At 42.5% G+C, this 18,513-nt stretch overlaps 1 protein-coding gene across 3 annotated transcripts in view; it reads left to right on the top strand.

Annotated features, from left to right (window-relative positions):
* Nucleotides 1-270: 270 nt before the first annotated feature.
* TRIM2 (tripartite motif containing 2) overlaps nucleotides 271-18,513 on the top strand; it is a 158,598-nt gene continuing 140,355 nt past the window's right edge. For 2 of the 3 annotated variants that reach the window (XM_044224853.1, XM_044224850.1), the window contains exon 1: nucleotides 271-465. The gene's annotated coding sequence lies outside the window, so the exon portion shown is untranslated. Of the gene's footprint in view, nucleotides 466-1,133; nucleotides 1,153-18,513 lie in introns of those variants that run through there. The other variant, XM_044224854.1, reaches the window with a different exon arrangement.

Here is an 18,513-nt window from a genome sequence, read left to right as displayed (position 1 = left end):
CTCTGTCTACTTGTGATCTCTCTCTGTCAAATAAATAAATAAAATCTTAAAATAAAATAAAATAAAACAGGCATCCACTGACAGCCTTCCTGGACCTCCTAATGCTAGGTCTCTGTTGTCAGGGCAACAGCGAGTCTGAAGGGAGAACCCGCTCTCCGAGTTTCCACGGAAACCGCTCCCCGCAGAGGCAGGTGCGGCAAGCAGGGCCGCGCAGGGAGTAGAGCCCGCGGGGCGGGCCGGGCCCCGGGGAGGCCGCGGGGCGTGGCTGGCAGGCTGCAGTGCGCCCCTGCATCGGATTAGATGTACATGTCTTTTAAAAGCACTACTTTCCGAGAGATAATTCACTTGAAAAAGAGAACCACGAATTCCTTCCGGCTTAACAAAATCCAGTCGCTCTCGAGGAGCTGTCAGCGCGTCGGAGATGGTCCAGGTTAAGGAGGATCTGCAAAGGAGCTCCCCCAGACAGTAAGGTTCTGTTGGCCAGAATTCTCTGCAGAGGCGGGAACGTTAGCGGGAGCCCCTAAAACGTGATGGGAAACAGCTCGATGAGCTTCCTGCGTGCATTTAGCAAGGTGCCAGATTATCCTATCAATGCCCAGACATCTAGTATAAATAAGGTCGAGGTTTGCTGCGTTCCTTTACGTAGAAGTCCCCTTGACATTTGAGACGCAGGCCAGGTTAACCAGGAAGGCGCCCGCCTCTGCTTTTGTTTCACAGATACTGCTGGGAAGGGTATCAGATTTACGCGAAGAGCGAAGAGCAAAGGACTGAGGTTTCGGGAGAATTCCCCGGTCACGGCTGGCACTCGAACCTTTTTCCCGGTCGGTCCCTGCACAGTCGTTCCCGGCGCGGCACCGCTGGGGCGGAGGCAGGGTGACTGCGGTGGAACATGCGGACCTCGCTCCCCAGCCTGTCATCTCTGTGGCTCTTTATGGGGGGGGAGGGGCTGCCTGACATAGTTATTAAACCTGGCAGCTGCGTCGGCGGCACCAAGGAGCATTTTGAGCGAGCTTGCAGAACATGAGGGGCTTTCAGCCGGCCGCCCGCTAGTCCCTTCAGGCGGCCCGAGAGCTGGCTTTCCGCGCTCGGTCGCCTCCTCAGCGGGGGCGGGGGCGGGGGCAGTGCGCGCCCTCCCCGAAAACACTCGGACGCGTGAGTATCCCGGGCTCCGCGAGGCTGGCGGGCCGCTCGGCTCAGGGGCACGGCTTCCAGCCCGGTCGCGCGGACGCACAGGCGGCGAAAGCACAGGCGGGCGCGCGGGGATCGGGCTGCCGGGGGCCGCGCCGCGCACGTCGCCACGCCTCGTCTGGAAGTGGTGCGCGCCGGCGCGGCGAGGGGGCGACCGCTCGGGCGACTGTAGAAGGGGGCGTGAGCGCCCGGTTTCTAGCGCCGGGCTTGGCGACGGATGCACAAAGAAGCTGCCCTCGGGTCTAGGCAGCCAGCGTAGCCCTGTTATCTCTGGTCTTTTTCGAGATGAGGCCAGTGTTTCCCCGCCCGGGGAACCTGTGTGCGCCGCGCAGTGACCGTCGCGGTGCGTCCTTGCAAAGGCCCCCGGCGTGGGCGCGGCGCCGGAGGGCGGGGCGCGTTCCTTGGGGAATCTCTGCGCCTTTGGGATTTTCGAGCCTCGTGGTCCTCCCGCTCTCCCCAAGCCCTACACCCAACCCTTCCCTTCCCCGCCTCACGTATTGGGTTCTAAGGCAGACATTTTCAGAGAACAGACATTAATTCTGTCCTTTCTCCTCAAACTGAGGGTGGAGGGGTGTGGTGTTTTGAGTTTTGTTGTTGTTGTTGTTTGCTTGCTCTTTTTTAAAACTATGTCGAGAGGGAATCTCGTAGTTCAACGTGTCGATGTATTCCCCCCCCCCCCCATAGGATTTCCAGCTTTACAGAGCTGGCATTATGCAAGCAAGGGTCGCAGCGTAGTTTATGTATTTCTGAGAGAACGTTGGCTTTTCCTAAGGGGTTCCAAGAAGCATTTAAGAGAGTCCGTTGAGGGCGCCTGGGTGGCTCAGTGGGTTAAGCCGCTGCCTTCGGCTCAGGTCATGATCTCAGGGTCCTGGAGTCGAGGCCCACATCGGGCTCTCTGCTCAGCAGGGAGCCTGCTTCCTCCTCTCTCTGCCTGCCTCTCTGCCTGCTTGTGATCTCGCTCTGTCAAATAAATAAATAAAATCTTAAAAAAAAAAAAAAAAAAAGAGAGTCTGTTGACTCCAGAATGTCACGTTCAAGGTTTCGTGTGCATTTTTTTGGTGATCTGGTTCAGGCCCAAATGTGTGATGTTGAGACCCAGTCTCTGCTCTTACTGGATCTAGAGCCTAGCAGCTGCTGTCTCCAGGGCTCGATTGCTTGATGTGGTGTCTGGTACCCAGCGTCAGGGGCTGATGACTATGGAAAGGTTTACATTCTCCAAAGGGCCAGCCAGAGCCAGGACCCATCAGATGCTGGGTGTGTGGGCTGTCAGCTGCGGGCAAGCTGTTTATGCTTTCTAGGCCTCAGTTTCTTAATCTGTAAAACAGGTACAACAAATTACTACCTCACCGAGATAGGCTACCATTTGTGCTAGTCTTCCAGTTCCATCGTACACTAAGCAGCATTTCTGTTATAACTCGACAGTTGAGGATTAGCTTAGAAATTAGCTTAGAGGGGCGCCTGACTGGCTCAGGCCATAGAGGATGCGAATCTCCATCTCAGGGTTGTGAGTTCAAGCCCCATGTTGGGTATAGGGATTACTTAAAAAATAAATTTTTTTAAAAAGTGGAGGGTGGTGCCTGGGTGACTTAGTTGGTTAAACATGAGTCTCTTGCTCTCAGCGCAGGTCTTGATTTCGGGGATCCTGTGTTCAAGCCCCAGCCTGGATGTGGAGTCTACTTTTTAAAAAAGCCTAGAATTTGCCTAAAAATAGGCTGGTCGATTGATTGTAATTTAGTTTACAAAGAACTAAAGAACTAAAACCATTATGGACATGCCTATGTCCCCTTTAATTTTACATGTCGGGTTATGGCCCTGGGGAAAGGTGTCTCTCTCAGCTGAAAATGAGATTTGATTATTTGGTATTTTAATTTGTCCCAAATCCTGGTTTTCTTTCCATCACAGAGTGTGATTTCTCAGATTTTTGCAATTGCGTTCCCTGTTAACAAAAACCAGGGCATGATTAAGTGAAAAAAAGAAAAAAAGTGTTGTGAAAGGAAATTAATGTGATTCTGAGATTTTAAGTACGTCATTCAACTAGAAACAAATATCGCTACTGAATTCTACTCTAGTAAAATAATGGTTAGCATTTCTGATTTTGTCCATTGTACTTTAAAAAGAATGTGGAGAGGGGTACCTGGCTAGCTCCCTGTTGGAGGATCATACAATGCTTGATCTTGGGGCTGTGAGTTCTAGCCCCACACTGGGTACAGAGGTTACTTAAAAATATAATCTATTTAAAAATGCAGAGAAGCTGGAGGAGGGGTTGAGAATGGAACAATGAAAATAACTTAAGGAAAAAGAAGAAAAACTAAAAAAAACAAGTGAAAGCTTAGGGCTGTATAAGCTGCTGGAAGAATGGAATAAGAGAAAACCAGATTTTGGTAGGATGCAAAGAAAAACTCAAAAATGGTAAAATGGTGAAATAAGCCACTGAGGAGCTTCAAGAAGAGAATAATTGATCATCCACCCTTCATGGTCTAGACTTAGCCATTCTTAAACCTGTCCATATGTAAAAATCATTTGGGGACTTTAGACACTTCTGTGGCTTGGATCTCTCTCCAGGCCCAGATTCTTGACTTATCTCGTCAGAGTGCAAGTGTGGATAATTTGTCAGAGCTCCCTAGGTGAAACACTAAAGAGAAGAACACTGGTCATGCCTAGGATGGCAAAGTCCACTGCCGCAGGGTCCAGTAGGGAGTATAAAGGCCTGAGGAAGGCCAGGGGCTTGGTGGGGTTAACTTGGGAGGGTAGGTGTGATCCGTGAGTGGTTGTCAGCAAGGTTTGCCAGATCTTCTGCTTTATCAAAAGAATCTGGAAATGTAGTTTTCAAATTTATTAATATGAACTCTCCAGCTCTTTAAAGGTTAGCAACTAATTAAAAGTAGAGCATTTGAAAGTACATTGTGCTGGGGCACCTGGGTGGCTCAGTGGGTTGGGCCTCTGCCTTTGGCTGGGGTCATGATCCCAGGGTCCTGGGATGGGGTCTCTGCTCTCTGCTTGGCGGGAGGCCTGCTTCCCCCTCTCTCTTTGCCTGCATCTCTGCCTGCTTGTGATCTCTGTCTGTCAAATAAATAAATAATTTTTTTTTTTTTTTTTAAAGAACATTGTGCTGAAGCTGGCCCCCAGGCGAGATTAGGCAACCCTGGCCACAGACTTCTTCCTTCTGAGGGAGGAGCCGAGCTGACTAGCTGCGCTCCTAGGACCTTTTCCAGCTTCAGTTCTGGTTTTGTTTATTTCCTTTCTTTAAAAAAAAATTTTTTTTTAAGATTTATATATTAGTGAGAGAGCGCATGCATGAGCCAGGATAGGGGCAGAAGGAGAGAGAGAAAAATCCAAGCAGACTCCCCGCTGAACTGGGAGCCCAACTTGGGGCTTAATCTCATGGCCCTGAGATCAGGACCTGAGTTGAAATCAGAAGTCAGACCTTAACCAACAGAGCCACCCAGATGCCCCTGTTAATGCTTTCTTTTTAACTTAAACATTTCTTGGCTTTGTTCTCTCTGAAGGTATGTGTCTTCCTGTCTTAAGCATCTACTCCTCAGTAGATCTCTTTGAATTATTTGAATGAGGAAAATGTGCCTAGTTCCCTAACTTTCCCCTGACTTCAAGTTAAGAGGCTGGCCCCTGGAGACTGGGGTAGTGACCCTGGACCCTAAGGTAGGAGATAACCCCTCAGGACTCTCTGGCTCCCTCTGCTGGTCATGGAGATGGGGTGAATGAAGATTGGGAGGCTTGATCCATTCTGTGGGAGCTGGGAACTGCCTCACAGCTGCTTTCTGGTGTCTCTTTGATTTGGGAAGAACAAACATGCTTATGAGCATGAGCCATAAGCCATATAAATGGGACTTTGAAAGTTCACCGTTTGGGGCGCCTGGGTGGCTCAGTAGGTTAAGTCTCTGCCTTTGGCTCACATCATGATCTCAGGGTCCTGGGATCAAGCACCGCAATGGGCTTTCTGCTCAGCAGGGAGCCTGCTTCTCTCTCTCTCTCTCTCTCTCTGCCTGCTATTCTGCCTACCTATGATCTCTCTCTCTCTGTCTTAAACAAACAAATTTTAAAAAATTAAAAAAAAGAAAGTTCTCTGTTCACACATCTTTTAAAATTTCTCTCCTTTCCCCTGAGCTAAACAAGCAATGGAAAATAGTATGTCTCCATGAGAAAACAGGAGGCGTTCAGCACCACTTTCCATAGATAAGCATTTCTTTACCAGAGGTAGAAAAAATTCAGACCTAAAAACGTGATTCGACTAGATTCCCCCTGCTTCTTCCCATAGGATGAGAGGTGCTGTTATTTTGTGTGGATGTGGGAGGCAGGGGGTGAAGTAACAGGAAGGCAGGACATCTGCATCTTTCTGACTGTTCCTCTCTGTAGGGCTAAGACCAGGGTGGTACCTCCCTCCCTTCCCAGTGATGAAGCACTTCCACCCTGACCAGAGGCCCATGTGTTCAAAGGCGGCAGGGACTGGGCATAGAGGAGATGAACATTTACCCCAGCGCTGATGAGCAGAAGGCAGCTTTGTTCACAACAGCTTTGTCAAGCCAGGTGGCACTGTATCTAAATGAAATCAACATTCTTGGGGTGCCTGGGTGGCTCAGTGGGTTAAGCCTCTGCTTTCGGCTCAGGTCATGATCTCAGGGTCCTGGGATTGAGCCCTGCATTGGGCTCTATGCTCAGCAGGGAGCCTGCTTCCCCTCTCTTTCCGCCTACCTCTCTGCCTACTTGTGATCTCTCTCTCTGTCAAATAAATAAAATCTTAAAAAAAAAAAAAAGAAAATAAATCAACATTCTTTAGCAGCTGCCTATTTCCCAGAAAAAAAGGAAAAGAAATAGGCATTCCTTGGCTTCTGGTTGCAAGACCAGAAATGAGTTTCTTGGAGGAGCAGAAGCCACATCAATCCTGATATTGGGCTGCCTAGATCATAGGTGGGACCCAGGTGCTTCACTTTGGTATAATCCCCTCTCTTTCCCAGTGAGTGCAGGGAAAAAAAGGGTTGATTCTTGTACTGGATTCCTAGATAAACACATTTTACCTCATAAGCCAGTTGGGAACCAGCTTCTAAGGACCAGGATATATGATGGGGTATCATGAGGCCTGTTTGAGAACCTGACAGTCCAGCGTCAGGACTGTGGCCCAGAAAAAGTCAGTACCTAAGATTCCCTCCTACTCCATGCTCCTTTTAGTCAAGGGACCAACCTGTGGAGGGTCCTTTGGGATCAGCCTTGCTTGATGTCTGTCTTTCTTCCTCCTGTGGCCCAGGCAGCTCATTAAATATGTCAATTGCCTTGCCCCAGGACCTGGAACAAGTTCTGCCCATTTCTGGCTTGATAATGACAGGTCGCCTATGGAAAGTCCTGGCCAATGGACTTGTCCACCAGACCTCACACGGGCATCTAGCCTCTCAACTTGAGGTGGTTCATCTGGTTGCCTCTCCATTCTAGAACTTACCTGGTGGCTCAACCTTTTTTGGCAAGTTCAGTCCTAACAGAAGATCCACTTCAGTGAGTCCAGGGACAAAGAGAAAACGTAAAACACACCAATCCAAGTTTTTAAACTTTTTGTTCAGTGTAAAAAAAATGGCAAAGGGGAAATTTGATACTCTTGGCTAAAATGCAACTGTATGCTCATGACTATTCATCTCCATCCTGCAGAATTGAGGATTCTTACTATAAGGAGATTGTCAGAAGGTAGAGGAGTGTCAGTAAAGTATCCTCCAGACTGTGAAGGCATGTTAGGACCACAGAACAAAGCAAGCTACTCCATAGCATTACACAAAATTTTATTCAGTGTAACTTACTGATAGGGGGCTTGGGCAGGTGGGTAGATGGTCCAGGCAGTAGACAGCCATCCTCTGCCTCTAGTCTCCACCAAGTCGCCAGCTTTGATAGAGCAGGGGGCATGGTAGTGAGGCCACAGGATAGTGATGCCATCTGGTAGCAGAGGATCTCGACTAGCTACCTCAAGTGGGGCCTTCTGGGCAACAGTCATCTCTACTAGTTACTTAAGTGATGCCTTGTGTGAGCCACTTTAGGGATGATGAGAACAAGCTTTCCATCATTCCAGTCAGGTCATACATTAACCTCCACGGGGCCTGGAACATGTAGCCTCAAGGGAGGTCTTGGGGTGCGTGTGAACAAGATGGGAGGGCCAAAGATGAAGTCAGTGTTGTTAGCACGCCTACAGAGATGAGTAAGAATATTAGAAAAGCTCAATTATCTGATACTACGAACTATAATTGATTTTAAAAAAGCAATTCCATTCAAAGTTTAAATTTATTTTAAAGCAGATTATTATCATAGGGTAGCAAGCTAAGAAGAAAATTATCCTTTTAATGTGTAGTCAGATATAGTGAGGCACAAAGTGCTCAAAAATTGGAATGGATATTTTAAATTAAATCTATTAAAGAATTACTGTTTTTCCCACTGAGTATAAAATAGGGAAGCATATGATAATTTCTAAAATTAGCTCTTGCCAGCGTGTTTAGAAGAAAAGATGACACACCAAAAAACCAGATAAAGAACGTAACAAAGTGTTAGCTGGAGTGGTAGCCTGACTCATCAGATGATGGGCCAAGAGACGTAGGTGGTCTGTTCTCTGCCAAGGTCACAGAGGGGGACACTGATGTTTACAGGTATAGTCAGGGGACTCTCGGGTGGCTCCTGAACTTTGAGAGAGGGTCTAGAACTGGAAAGATAAGCAGAAGTGGAGGCATTTATCCCCTAAAAGCAAACGGTTCATGCAGTGGCCTGAAAGGCTGAACGAGCAGTATTTGGCTCTCACTTTGGGTGGTTAATGGGTAGGAAGAAGAAGAGGCCTTCTTTCTGGAGTCGGATGATTGCGATTTGTATTCTAAAGGTGTGTGACCGTTAGCAGTTCGCTGTAACATGCAGAGTCTCTGTTTCCTCGTTTGTCAATGGGGACAACCACTGCATGATTTTAAGGAAAAAGAAGAATGGATGTCAAGGGTCCAGCCCGGCTCATGGCCCACCGGTGGTCAGCCTGTGATGAGTATTGTTAGCAAGACATGACATAAGATGGGACTTCGCCTGGCTTCCGTATCAGAATAAAGACTCTAAACTTGCTTCCAGGACAATATGGAGCCACCATCGACTCTTTAGGAAGTGGAAGTTTTCTTGTAGCACTTACACAAAAACATATGGCCTAGTCACAGATTCCTGCATGAACATACGAATCTCTGCTTGGATTTTGTCTTCTCTCTCGTGTCCGTCATTCAAACTTTAATACTATAATTTCATATTAATCAGGATTTAAGGATACTTCCCTAAATCTGTAAAAAGTGCTCTCCCAAGATGGTTTGCCAGGAGACCTTGTCATCCCTGATCAGGGACGCCTGGGTGGCTCAGTTGGTTAAGCAGCTGCCTTCGGCTCAGGGCATGATCCCAGCATCCTGGGATCGAGTCCCGCATCGGGCTCCTTGCTCGGCAGGGAGCCTGCTTTTCCCTCTGCCTCTGCCTGCCTGTCTGTCTGCCTGTGCTCTCTCTCTCTCCCTCTCTCTCTGACAAATAAATAAATAAAATCTTTAAAAAAAAAAAAGAATCACATTGACTTCCAGCCTTTCTGGGGAAGTACTAGTAGCTCTGAGTATAATAATGTAGTAAGCTGCGACAGCCGATTACTACTATTTACTGCAGACGAACTTTGTGGCACTTTAGTACTCAAAACTTTTATCATACAAGATTACCTAATTTCTGTGACTATATTATTCTTCTCAGTCATGTCTTCACAACTCATTATTTTGAGCTATTTTGAGTAAAAGTTACAAATTTACTGTGCTTTTGGTTTGACAACGAGTCATACGTTTCCACGGTTGTATCTTTATTATACAACTTTCCAGAACTGTTCAGGGCAATTTTTAGAATATGAGTCAGTTGCAGTCTTCACACTGTGGTTTTGAAACATCTTTTTATGACCCCTGCTGACAGCAGTATATCTCTGAAATTGTTCTCTCCGATCTTCCCTTCCCTCCTTTCCTTAATTCCTTGGGGTTTGTCTTTGTTAAGCATAATCATTGAGCAGAGTAAGCTCTGTTATCTGACACTCACCGCCTCATCAAGGTTCTAGGGATAAGCATTTCTCAGTCCATTAAAAATCACTGATCTCATTAGTTTCCCCAGAGGAACACAAAGTAGTTTTGTAAGTTGGTATTCAGATTTTTAGAAGATGATTGTTTTCCTGGCTTCATTTTGTAAAAAAAAGTATGCAGGGGTTGGGAGCTAGCTCTCTGCCTTACAAACAATAACGCTTTGAATTTTCTGGTCTTTCAGTTACCCTGATGTTTCCCCAGGAAGAAGAGGGAGGTATGATCATCTTGGCATGTGAATTAACTCTTCATTGACCACACTTTCTGGACTTCCGTTTACCATCCATTCTCTAGGATTCTCTAGTATTCTGAGTAACAAAGATTTTGTTGTACTTTGAACTAAAATAGGTCCTTTGTTCTAAAAGTGCGATAAAAATTTTTGAAATGGAGACTATAATCCTTCTTTTATTAAAAAAATTTTTTTTTTTGCGAGCAATTGTTTATGACCAACCCCTACTGCTCTTACACGCACGGAGGTGGATCAAAGACAAATCCATGCTCTGTGTTAAAAAGTCACCTCTCCTGCTGGGGCGCCTGGGTGACTCAGTCAGTTAAGCCTCTGCCCTCTGCTCAGGTCAAGATCCCAGGCTCCTGGGATGGAGCCCCACATCCTTAAGCTCCCTGTCAGCGGGGGGTGTCTGCTTCTCCCCCTCCTCTGCTCCTTCCTGCCGCTGGTATTCTCTTTCTAGCTTTCGATCTCTCAAAAAAATGAATAAAATCATTTTAGAAATTTTGAAAAAGTAACCACTGCTGAAGGAACATATGTATCACAGGGCAGGCATCATTCCTGTCATGGTGTGTGCACCACTCCGTTCAGTCCTAACAGGAATCCCATGAAAAGGTATTGCTGTCCTCCTTTTAGAGGTGAGAAAACCGAAGCCGGCAGGTTGGATAAACTCTCCAAGGTTTCTGGCTACTAAGAAACATGTGCAGGAGTTTGACTCAGACCTGTCTAACTTAAAGACATTCCTCTTTCCAGTATACTCTGCACACCATATAGTACACAGCAGAATCCCTTCGAATAGTCTGTTGCCCATGTTGGGTTTTATTTTGAGCTCCCTACCTGGTGAATGGTTCGTGCTCAAAGAACTCGCACAGACAAGATCCAGTGTACTTACTAGTTTTCTTAGTATCACCTAGCTCTCACAAGCCAACCGCTTGTAAGGGAGGTTGGACAAATGTCCCAGATGACTGAATACTGGGCAGTGTTCCAAGGTGGAAACTATGTCTGAGACCCACACAAAAGCACAAGCAAGGTTACTCCATGGACCGCTAGCAAATAAATGCACTGTCCCCTTCTTAGGGGATGGAAATTTATGGTATTGCACTGGAAACTTTCATCCTCTAGAAGAAAACGGATAATGCAAGACTGGAAATACCCAAGTGCTTAAGCAAACTTGGTCAAGCTCTCATCATGAATAAGCCCACAAAGAAGCCTAAAGCTCCTGAATGGAATCCGTGTGCACGTTGTATCTCTATGCGGCCAACTTTGCCAACTTACTCTTAGGGGAAACTGTTTATTGTTTCTATTATTGCCAAATTCCTGAATCTTCAAGGATAGGGACTATAGTTTTAACTTTTTATCCTGGTACTTAGCTTACTACTTAGCATGTAGTCTGTATTAAATAAATATTTGTTTGAATGAATGTATCGGTCAGTGTTCTTCAGAGAAACAGAGCCTACTGGGTGTGTATTATTATGATTTTTTTAAAAGACTACATTTACTTATTTGACAGAGAGAGTGAGAGAGCATAAGCAGAGGTGGGGGCAGGCAGAGGGGGAGTGAGAAGCAGACTCCCTGCTGAGCAGGGAGGGAGCCCGATGTGGGGCTCCATTCCAGGACCCTGGGATCATGACCTGAGATGAAGGCAGTTGCTTAACTGACTGAGATACCTAGGCATCCCTGCATCATCATCATTATTATTATTATTAGGAATTGGCTCACATGATTATGGAGGTTGACACGTCCAATCTGTAGGGTGGGACATCAGGCTGGAGACTAAGGGAGAGTTGATTGTCCAGTTCAAAAGCCATTAGGCAGGAAGGGCCAATGTTGTAGATGAAATCCAAAGGCAGTCTGCTGGTGAATTCTCTCTTACTCAGCAGAGGGGCCATCTTTTCATTCTGTTCAGTCCTTCAACTGATTGGATGATGTCCGCTCACATTATTTAGGGCAATCTGCTTTATTCTACCAATTAAATCATTAATCTCATCCAAAAACAACTTTGCAGAAACATCCAGAATAATATTTGACCAGATATCTGAGCGCACTGTGGCTCTGTCAAGTTCACGTATAAAATTAACCATCACAGTAAGTGAATGAGTAAATGAGAACCAGCAGTTGGTGGAGCAAGTGGGATGGCAGGCATTGGTCTCTATCATTGTAGGCTTCAGTTAAAATGACATCCTGCTAATAAGAAGACATCCTCTTTCCTATTTGAGTCAGCCCCAACAGACTACAAAGATTGAAACCATGATGCTGTTCTGGGTGGATCTTCCTTTGGTCACTTGTGTCCAAGTGACCAAGTGAATTAAAGAAAGGGGTTGAGACGTGTACCATGGTCTCCGAATCGAGGGATGACAGGGTATCTCTATAAGGGGTAAGATATTTTTTGGTGGTGGAATCCTAAATACATGAAATTACCTAGTTTTTCTAAGAGCTTATAGTCAAAAGAAACTACGCTACCCAAGTTAGCCATACTTAAAACTAATTTGTTTCATTGATATAATGCAACTAGGTGGTTCTAGTAAATTTCTGAAACTTGTAGATTACTGACTCTCTAAAATTATAACTCATGTTACATAGTCTGAGATCAGTATTCTAGATTTGACACTTTAGAAATGTGCTACAAAATAAAGAAGGCTAGGAAACATGCCCCTGCTTTGTGATTTATGTTGTATTTTGTTTTTATGTACTTAATACTATACATTTTTAGACAGAAAGTTGGGGGGAAAGTGTTATTACTTCTTTCACCTAACTTAATTTACCTCTCCAATTAAACTTAGCTTCTCCCTGAAGTGTTCTCATATTCTGATGTTGCTTTAACCTTTTGTTTATATAAATAAACACATGGACTTAATTTTTAAAATAAAATAGAAATTGTAAAAGCTTACACCTAAATACAGCTCTTACCCCTCTACTTCTACCCCTCTACTCCCCCATCCTCTCGTCCTCCTCCCTGAAGACGACCCCTTTCAACATTTCTTAGCCCTTCTTCTATTTGCTGTTTCATGTTTCTAAAAATTATCCTCTTTATGCTATTTCTTTTAATTATTTTTTTAATTAAAAATTGCTAATCTATGTACATAGTTCAAGATTTGAAAGGAAAAAAGGATAAAAACAAAGAAAAGTCTCCTTCTCACCCTGGTCCCTGGTTTCCCTCCTTCCGTCTCTGGAGGAGACCAATAAACCAGCCTCTCATTTATCTGAGATTTATTTATTTATTTATTTATTTATTTATTTATTTATTATCCTGAGATTTTCTTGCATATACATACACTACTATTTATTGATCTATTTCAGGTGTTAGCTATTGACTCTCAGTCATGTAGATGATAATTTCTCTTCTCTCCTATGCTCTATTTTCTCTTTCCTTCTCCACTATTTATAGTACAAGCTTTGACTAAATTGCTACTTGGATTATTATGACTATATAAATACTGTCACTGCAAAGCCATGTAGGTTACTATAATTATGTTTTCTTTAACATACTGCATTTTGTTTTACCCAGAGCTAATCATCACTTCATTTTTTCATTAGCTTTTCTTTAGACCTATTGTCAATATTTTTTCAAATGTTCCAGGAGATAGGTCACATGGTTATTAACATTTCTTTCATTAAAAAATTTCCAAACATTTTATTGGTTCTACTTTCCTCCCTCTGAGATTTTCCTGTCTTTTGCCTCTGTTCTATTCCAGTTTGGATGGTTTCTTTCTCTCTACTTCCAGTATGCTATTGCTTTGGGACTCATTTTTATCATTCTTCTGTGTTGGACTCTTTTTCTTGGACCCCACTTTTTTTTTTAAATTTCTTGACTTAATTCTGTTTTTCTAAAATACATACTTTTCTAGTTTTTCTAAAAGGGCACAAGCAAGGTAATTTTTGAGTCCTTGAATTTCTGAAAATGTCTTCTTTCTACCACACACTTCGTAGTTTGGCTGGGTATAGAATGCCCAGATGAAAATCAGTTTTTCTCAGAATGCTGAAGCCTCCTCCGCTGCCTTCTAGTCCTTATTATTGCTGCAAAGTCATTTGCCATTCCCTTTCTGTTTCCTTCAGTCTTTTTTAGACCAACGTATTCTGATATCTCAGTGATTTGCCATGAATCCAGTGTTTTTTCATTAATTATTTTGGTAACTTAGCCCTTCTTTTTAAAATTTTTTTATTTAAATTCAATTTAGTTAACATATAATGTATTATTAGTTTCAGGGGGTAGAATTTAGTGATTAGTGATTCATAAGATGCATGTAACACCCAGTCCTCATTACATCAAGTGCCCTTCTTAATGCCCATCACCTATTAGCCCATCCCCTACCCAACTCCCCTCCAGCAACCCTGTTTTTTCCCTAGAGTTAAGAGTGTATTATTGTTTGTCTTCCTCTCTGATTTCATCTTATTTTCTTTTTCCTTCCCTTACCATATGCTCATCTGTTTTGTTTCTTAAATTGTACATATGAGTGAAATCATATCACTTAGCCCTTCTTAATATGGAAATTCATGCCTTTCCTTTCTGGGAAAATATATTCTTCTCACTTTGCTAATTTCTTCCCCTTTGTTTCTTTCTCTTTTCTGGAACTCTAGTTAACTAAACATCATACCACTTGAATTGATCTTCTAATTTTCTTGTCCTTTATGCTATTGAGATCTTCTGTTTTCAAACTTACAATTTCTAAGGTCCCATTTCCTTTTTTTTTAAAGATTTTATTTATTTATTTGACAGGCAGAGATCACAAGCAGACAGAGAGGCAGGCAGAGAGAGAGATCGGAGGAGGCAGGCTCCCCGCTGAGCAGAGAGCCCAATGTGGGGCTCGATCCCAGGACTCTGGAATCATGACCTGAGCCCAAGGCAGAGACTTAACCCACTAAGGTGCCACCCAGGTGCCCCTCTAAGGCGCCATTTCTGTCTTTTATATTTCTTAAATATCCTGTTGTTTCATAGATGTTATATTTGGGGGGGGGCTCTGAAGATATTAAATACAGTGGATTTTAAAAAGCATTTCTTCTAGTCCTTGTATTGTTTCTGTGACCTCTGAGTTTCTTTTTTTTTCTTTCTTTCTCTCTCTCTCTTTTTTTTTTTTGCTTATTTAGACTTTCTCTTTTCTTGAACGTCTGATAATCTTTGACTGCCTACATACTTAATCGTGAAGCTCTAAAATGTTGGATTGCAGTCTCTGTGTGATTGGTGGGTATGGCATTTAGTAGAACTTCTTTGAAGAATAATCTGGCAGTAAGCCAGGTTTTCTTTGGGAAACCCAAAAGGTAGGGTTGGGAGAATTTTTCTCTTTCTTACCTAACCACAGAGCTCTGTGTGTGTTGTGGAATGAACTATACAGTAATATCAAGAATTTGGACTCTGCAGCCAGAATGCTTGGGTTCAAATCTTGGCTCCACTAGTTACCAGCTGTCTGACCTCTCTCAAGTTCCCTAAACCCCGTAGTTGGTGACATCATACTAAAGGTAAATGGTACAATGCCCAGGGAGGAAAAGAGCCCGTAATTTGGATTTTATTTTTCTTTAGTCTGGGCTATTTTGTCTTTTTATGTTGGTTTTTGTTTTGTTTTGTTTTAAGTAATCTCTACAACCAACGTGGGACTCAAACTTACAACTCTGAGATCAAGAGTCGCATGCTCCACTGACTGAGCCAGCCAGGCATCCCTGGGCAATTTTGTATTTTTTAAATGCTTTCTTTTATAACACACAAACCAATGAAAGCACAAAGGAATATAATTGCACACATGATTTTTCAGCAAAGATGGCATGGAGTTTTCCACTGAAGTAACTCATTGTTCACAGAATTGGCAATAAGGGAAGGAAAAAGTCTCTAAACAAATATCCCATTGAATACCATACCATTGCATGAGGATGATGCAATGGCAAATGGCAACATGGAAAGAAATCCTGAATGAAAATTTTGTGCTACAAAAGGATCAAAAGCTGTCCAGAAAAATGGCAAAGAAACAATGTTTGTTTTGAAGCCTTATTCAGATTTCATATTTGACTTTACCCTTGGAGTTTTTAGTGAGTTATTTGTTTTTCCTTCACCACCATTCTTAGAATCAGCATGGTGGATTTCTCAGCTCCTGAATTCCCTCTGCCTCTAGGATAAGAATAAGACTATGGAGTACAGAGAACCCTACACCTCCCATAGTAAGAGCAGGAGAAGGGAAGCAGCTGCTGGGAGAAAAGTGCAGGAGAGAAGAGATGTAGACAGACTTCTGTCAAATCTTCACAAATAACACAATTTAGGGAGGACACAGGCCTAGAGCTCTGTCCCCCAGTGAGCCTAGGCTTGCTGAGGTTGTTGAAAGTGGTCCTAAAATCCCTTCACCCAGAATTTTTCTTCTGCAGATTTTCTGGCTCAGAAGGATAGAATATGACAAAATATGTAGGTGTTTAAATGATGTGAAATATAAAAATATGTACTTTCTAAGGCTCATTTGCCACTTTTCTTGTCAATTAATTCTTGATTTATCTGTGCTGATTAAAGAAAAGGGGGGGACATAGCCAGCTACTTATATGTAAAGAAAACATTTTAAATGGGAAAAATATGCACAAGTATATATAAAAGGATTTTTTTTTTCATTTGTAACATATTAATTTACCCACAGTAGGGGCCGGGCTAAATAAATTGTGCTACATTTATAAAAATAACATACCATGCAAATACACACCAAGAAATGGGCTTATAGAGCTAAACATTTCCATAAGAAGAGTTATCCACGATGTGTTATTGGTAATAAGATAAGGAAATTATAAATTACTGTGAGTTATTTTGTTTTAGTAAGCACTGTTCTTTTAAGAAGATTTATTTATTTATCTTAGAAAGAGAGCATGTACAAGGGGAGGGGCAAAAGGAGAGAGAGAATCTCAAGCAGATTCCCCACTGAGCATGGAGTCTTATGCAGTGGGACTTGATCTCACCACCTGAAGATAATGACCTGAGTCAAAATCAAGATTCAGACTCTTAACTGGCTGAGCCACCCAGGCACCCCTTAGTAAGCACTATTTTAATATGTTTGTTTAGAAAATCACCTGGCATGATGCTAAACTGTTAAGGAATCATTTCTATATGGTAAGAAAAGAGATAAAATTGAATTTTTGCAAAGAACATTTATTGCTTTTGAAAATAGAAAAAAATGTACATGACCATAAAAGTGACAAAGGCAGGCAGCAGGAAGCACAAAGTTAGAAGAAAATGACCTTCATATATACATGCTGGGTGATCATGATTGATTGAGGCTAAAACTATAGACTTTTCTTGAAATAACTCAAAATGTTAATTTTTTGCTTTCTCAAATGAAACCAGTTTAATTGGTGGAAATACATAAAATAATGTCTTAATATAGAAAGCATGGTGGTACATATACAGTGGTTGATTTAATTACACTGTTAGAAGGTCTTTAAAATACATTCTCAAAGTGTTGGTTTTTCCAGCTATAATCTAGCACTTATTTAAAATTCTTTAAAAGATTTTCATTTTACATAAATTCTGTAGTATTGGAAGCAATTTTTTCTCTTCAGGAAATCAATCTGTATTGAAGAGCATAGAAGTTGCTATTCCTCACAGAGTTGGGACCAAAATTTCAGGCAAATTCTTGAAAGCAATGTATTGTTTTGACTGGAATGCTTCAGAAAATGCAGACTTTACAGATTAAGGGCTGGTATCCAAGATATACAAAAAACTTCTCAAACTCAACATCCAAAAAACAAATAATCAAGTCCAAAAAATGGGCAGAAGACATGAACAGACACTTCTCCAAAGAAGACATACAAATGGCTAACAGACATATGAAAAAATGTTCAACATCATTAGCCATCAGGGAAATTCAAATCAAAACCACATTGAGATACCACCTTACACCAGTTAGAATGGCCAAAATTAACAATGCAGGAAACAACAAATGTTGGAGAGGATGTGGAGAAAGGGGAACCCTCTTACACTGTTGGTGGGAATGCAAGTTGGTACAGCCTCTTTGGAAAACAGTGTGGAGGTTTTTCAAAAAGTTAAAAATAGAGCTACCCTACAACCCAGCAATTACACTACTAGGTATTTACCCCAAAGATACGAATGTAGTGAAAAGAAGGGGCAGCTGCACCCCAGTGTTCATAGCAGCAAAACTGTGGAAGGAGAGGCGATATCCTTTAACCTATGAATGGATAAAGAAGATGTGGTTCATTTATACAATGGAATATTACTCAGCCATCAGAAAGGATGAATACCCACCATTTGCATTGAAATGGATGGAACTGGAGGGGGTTACGCAGAGTGAAATAAGTCAAGCAGAGAAAGTCAATTATCCTATGGTTTCACTCATATGCGGAATGTAAGGAATAGCATGGAGGATATTAGGGAAAGGAAGAGAAAAATGAAAGAGGTGGAAATCATAGGGGGAGAGGAACCATGAGAGACTGATTGGGAAACAATCTGAGGGTTTCAAGGAAGGGATGGGGGGATGGATTAGCCCAGTGATGGGTATAAAGGAGAACATGTGTTGTAATGAGCACTGGGGGTTATATGCAAATAATGACTCATGGAGCACTACATCAAAAACTAATTATGTGCTGTCTGGTGGCTAACTTAACATAATGAAAAAATTAAATAAATAAATAAAAATAGTAAAAAAAAAAAAGAAGAAGAAAATGCAGACTCACACACCATGCTTTACTATACAAATTGAACATATCTTGTTTGCTTTACTTAATTATCCTTACACTTATTATCTGGGAGGCAACAGTCTTTGTTTTCTTTGTTATACAAAGGAAAACTGTGTAATATCCCTGCTTGCTTTTTGCACTCTACCTTGATATATGAATTTTAATATAATTCTATGTGACTGAGGTAGTATTTTTTTACCTGTCACTTCTCTTGTGTGACTCAAGTTTTATAAACATATACAAATACATATGCATATGTATAGTGCATATATGACTCTATAAGTGTTCATGGGATGTTTTACTCAGAAAACTATCCCTAAACCACAGCATTTATAAAGATTTTTATACTGA

Source organism: Neovison vison, chromosome 11 (assembly GCF_020171115.1).
Source record: "Neovison vison isolate M4711 chromosome 11, ASM_NN_V1, whole genome shotgun sequence".
Taxonomy (NCBI): domain Eukaryota; kingdom Metazoa; phylum Chordata; class Mammalia; order Carnivora; family Mustelidae; genus Neogale; species Neogale vison.
The sequence above is the reverse complement of the archived record's forward strand: the minus strand, read 5'-3'. Positions and strand labels throughout refer to the sequence as shown.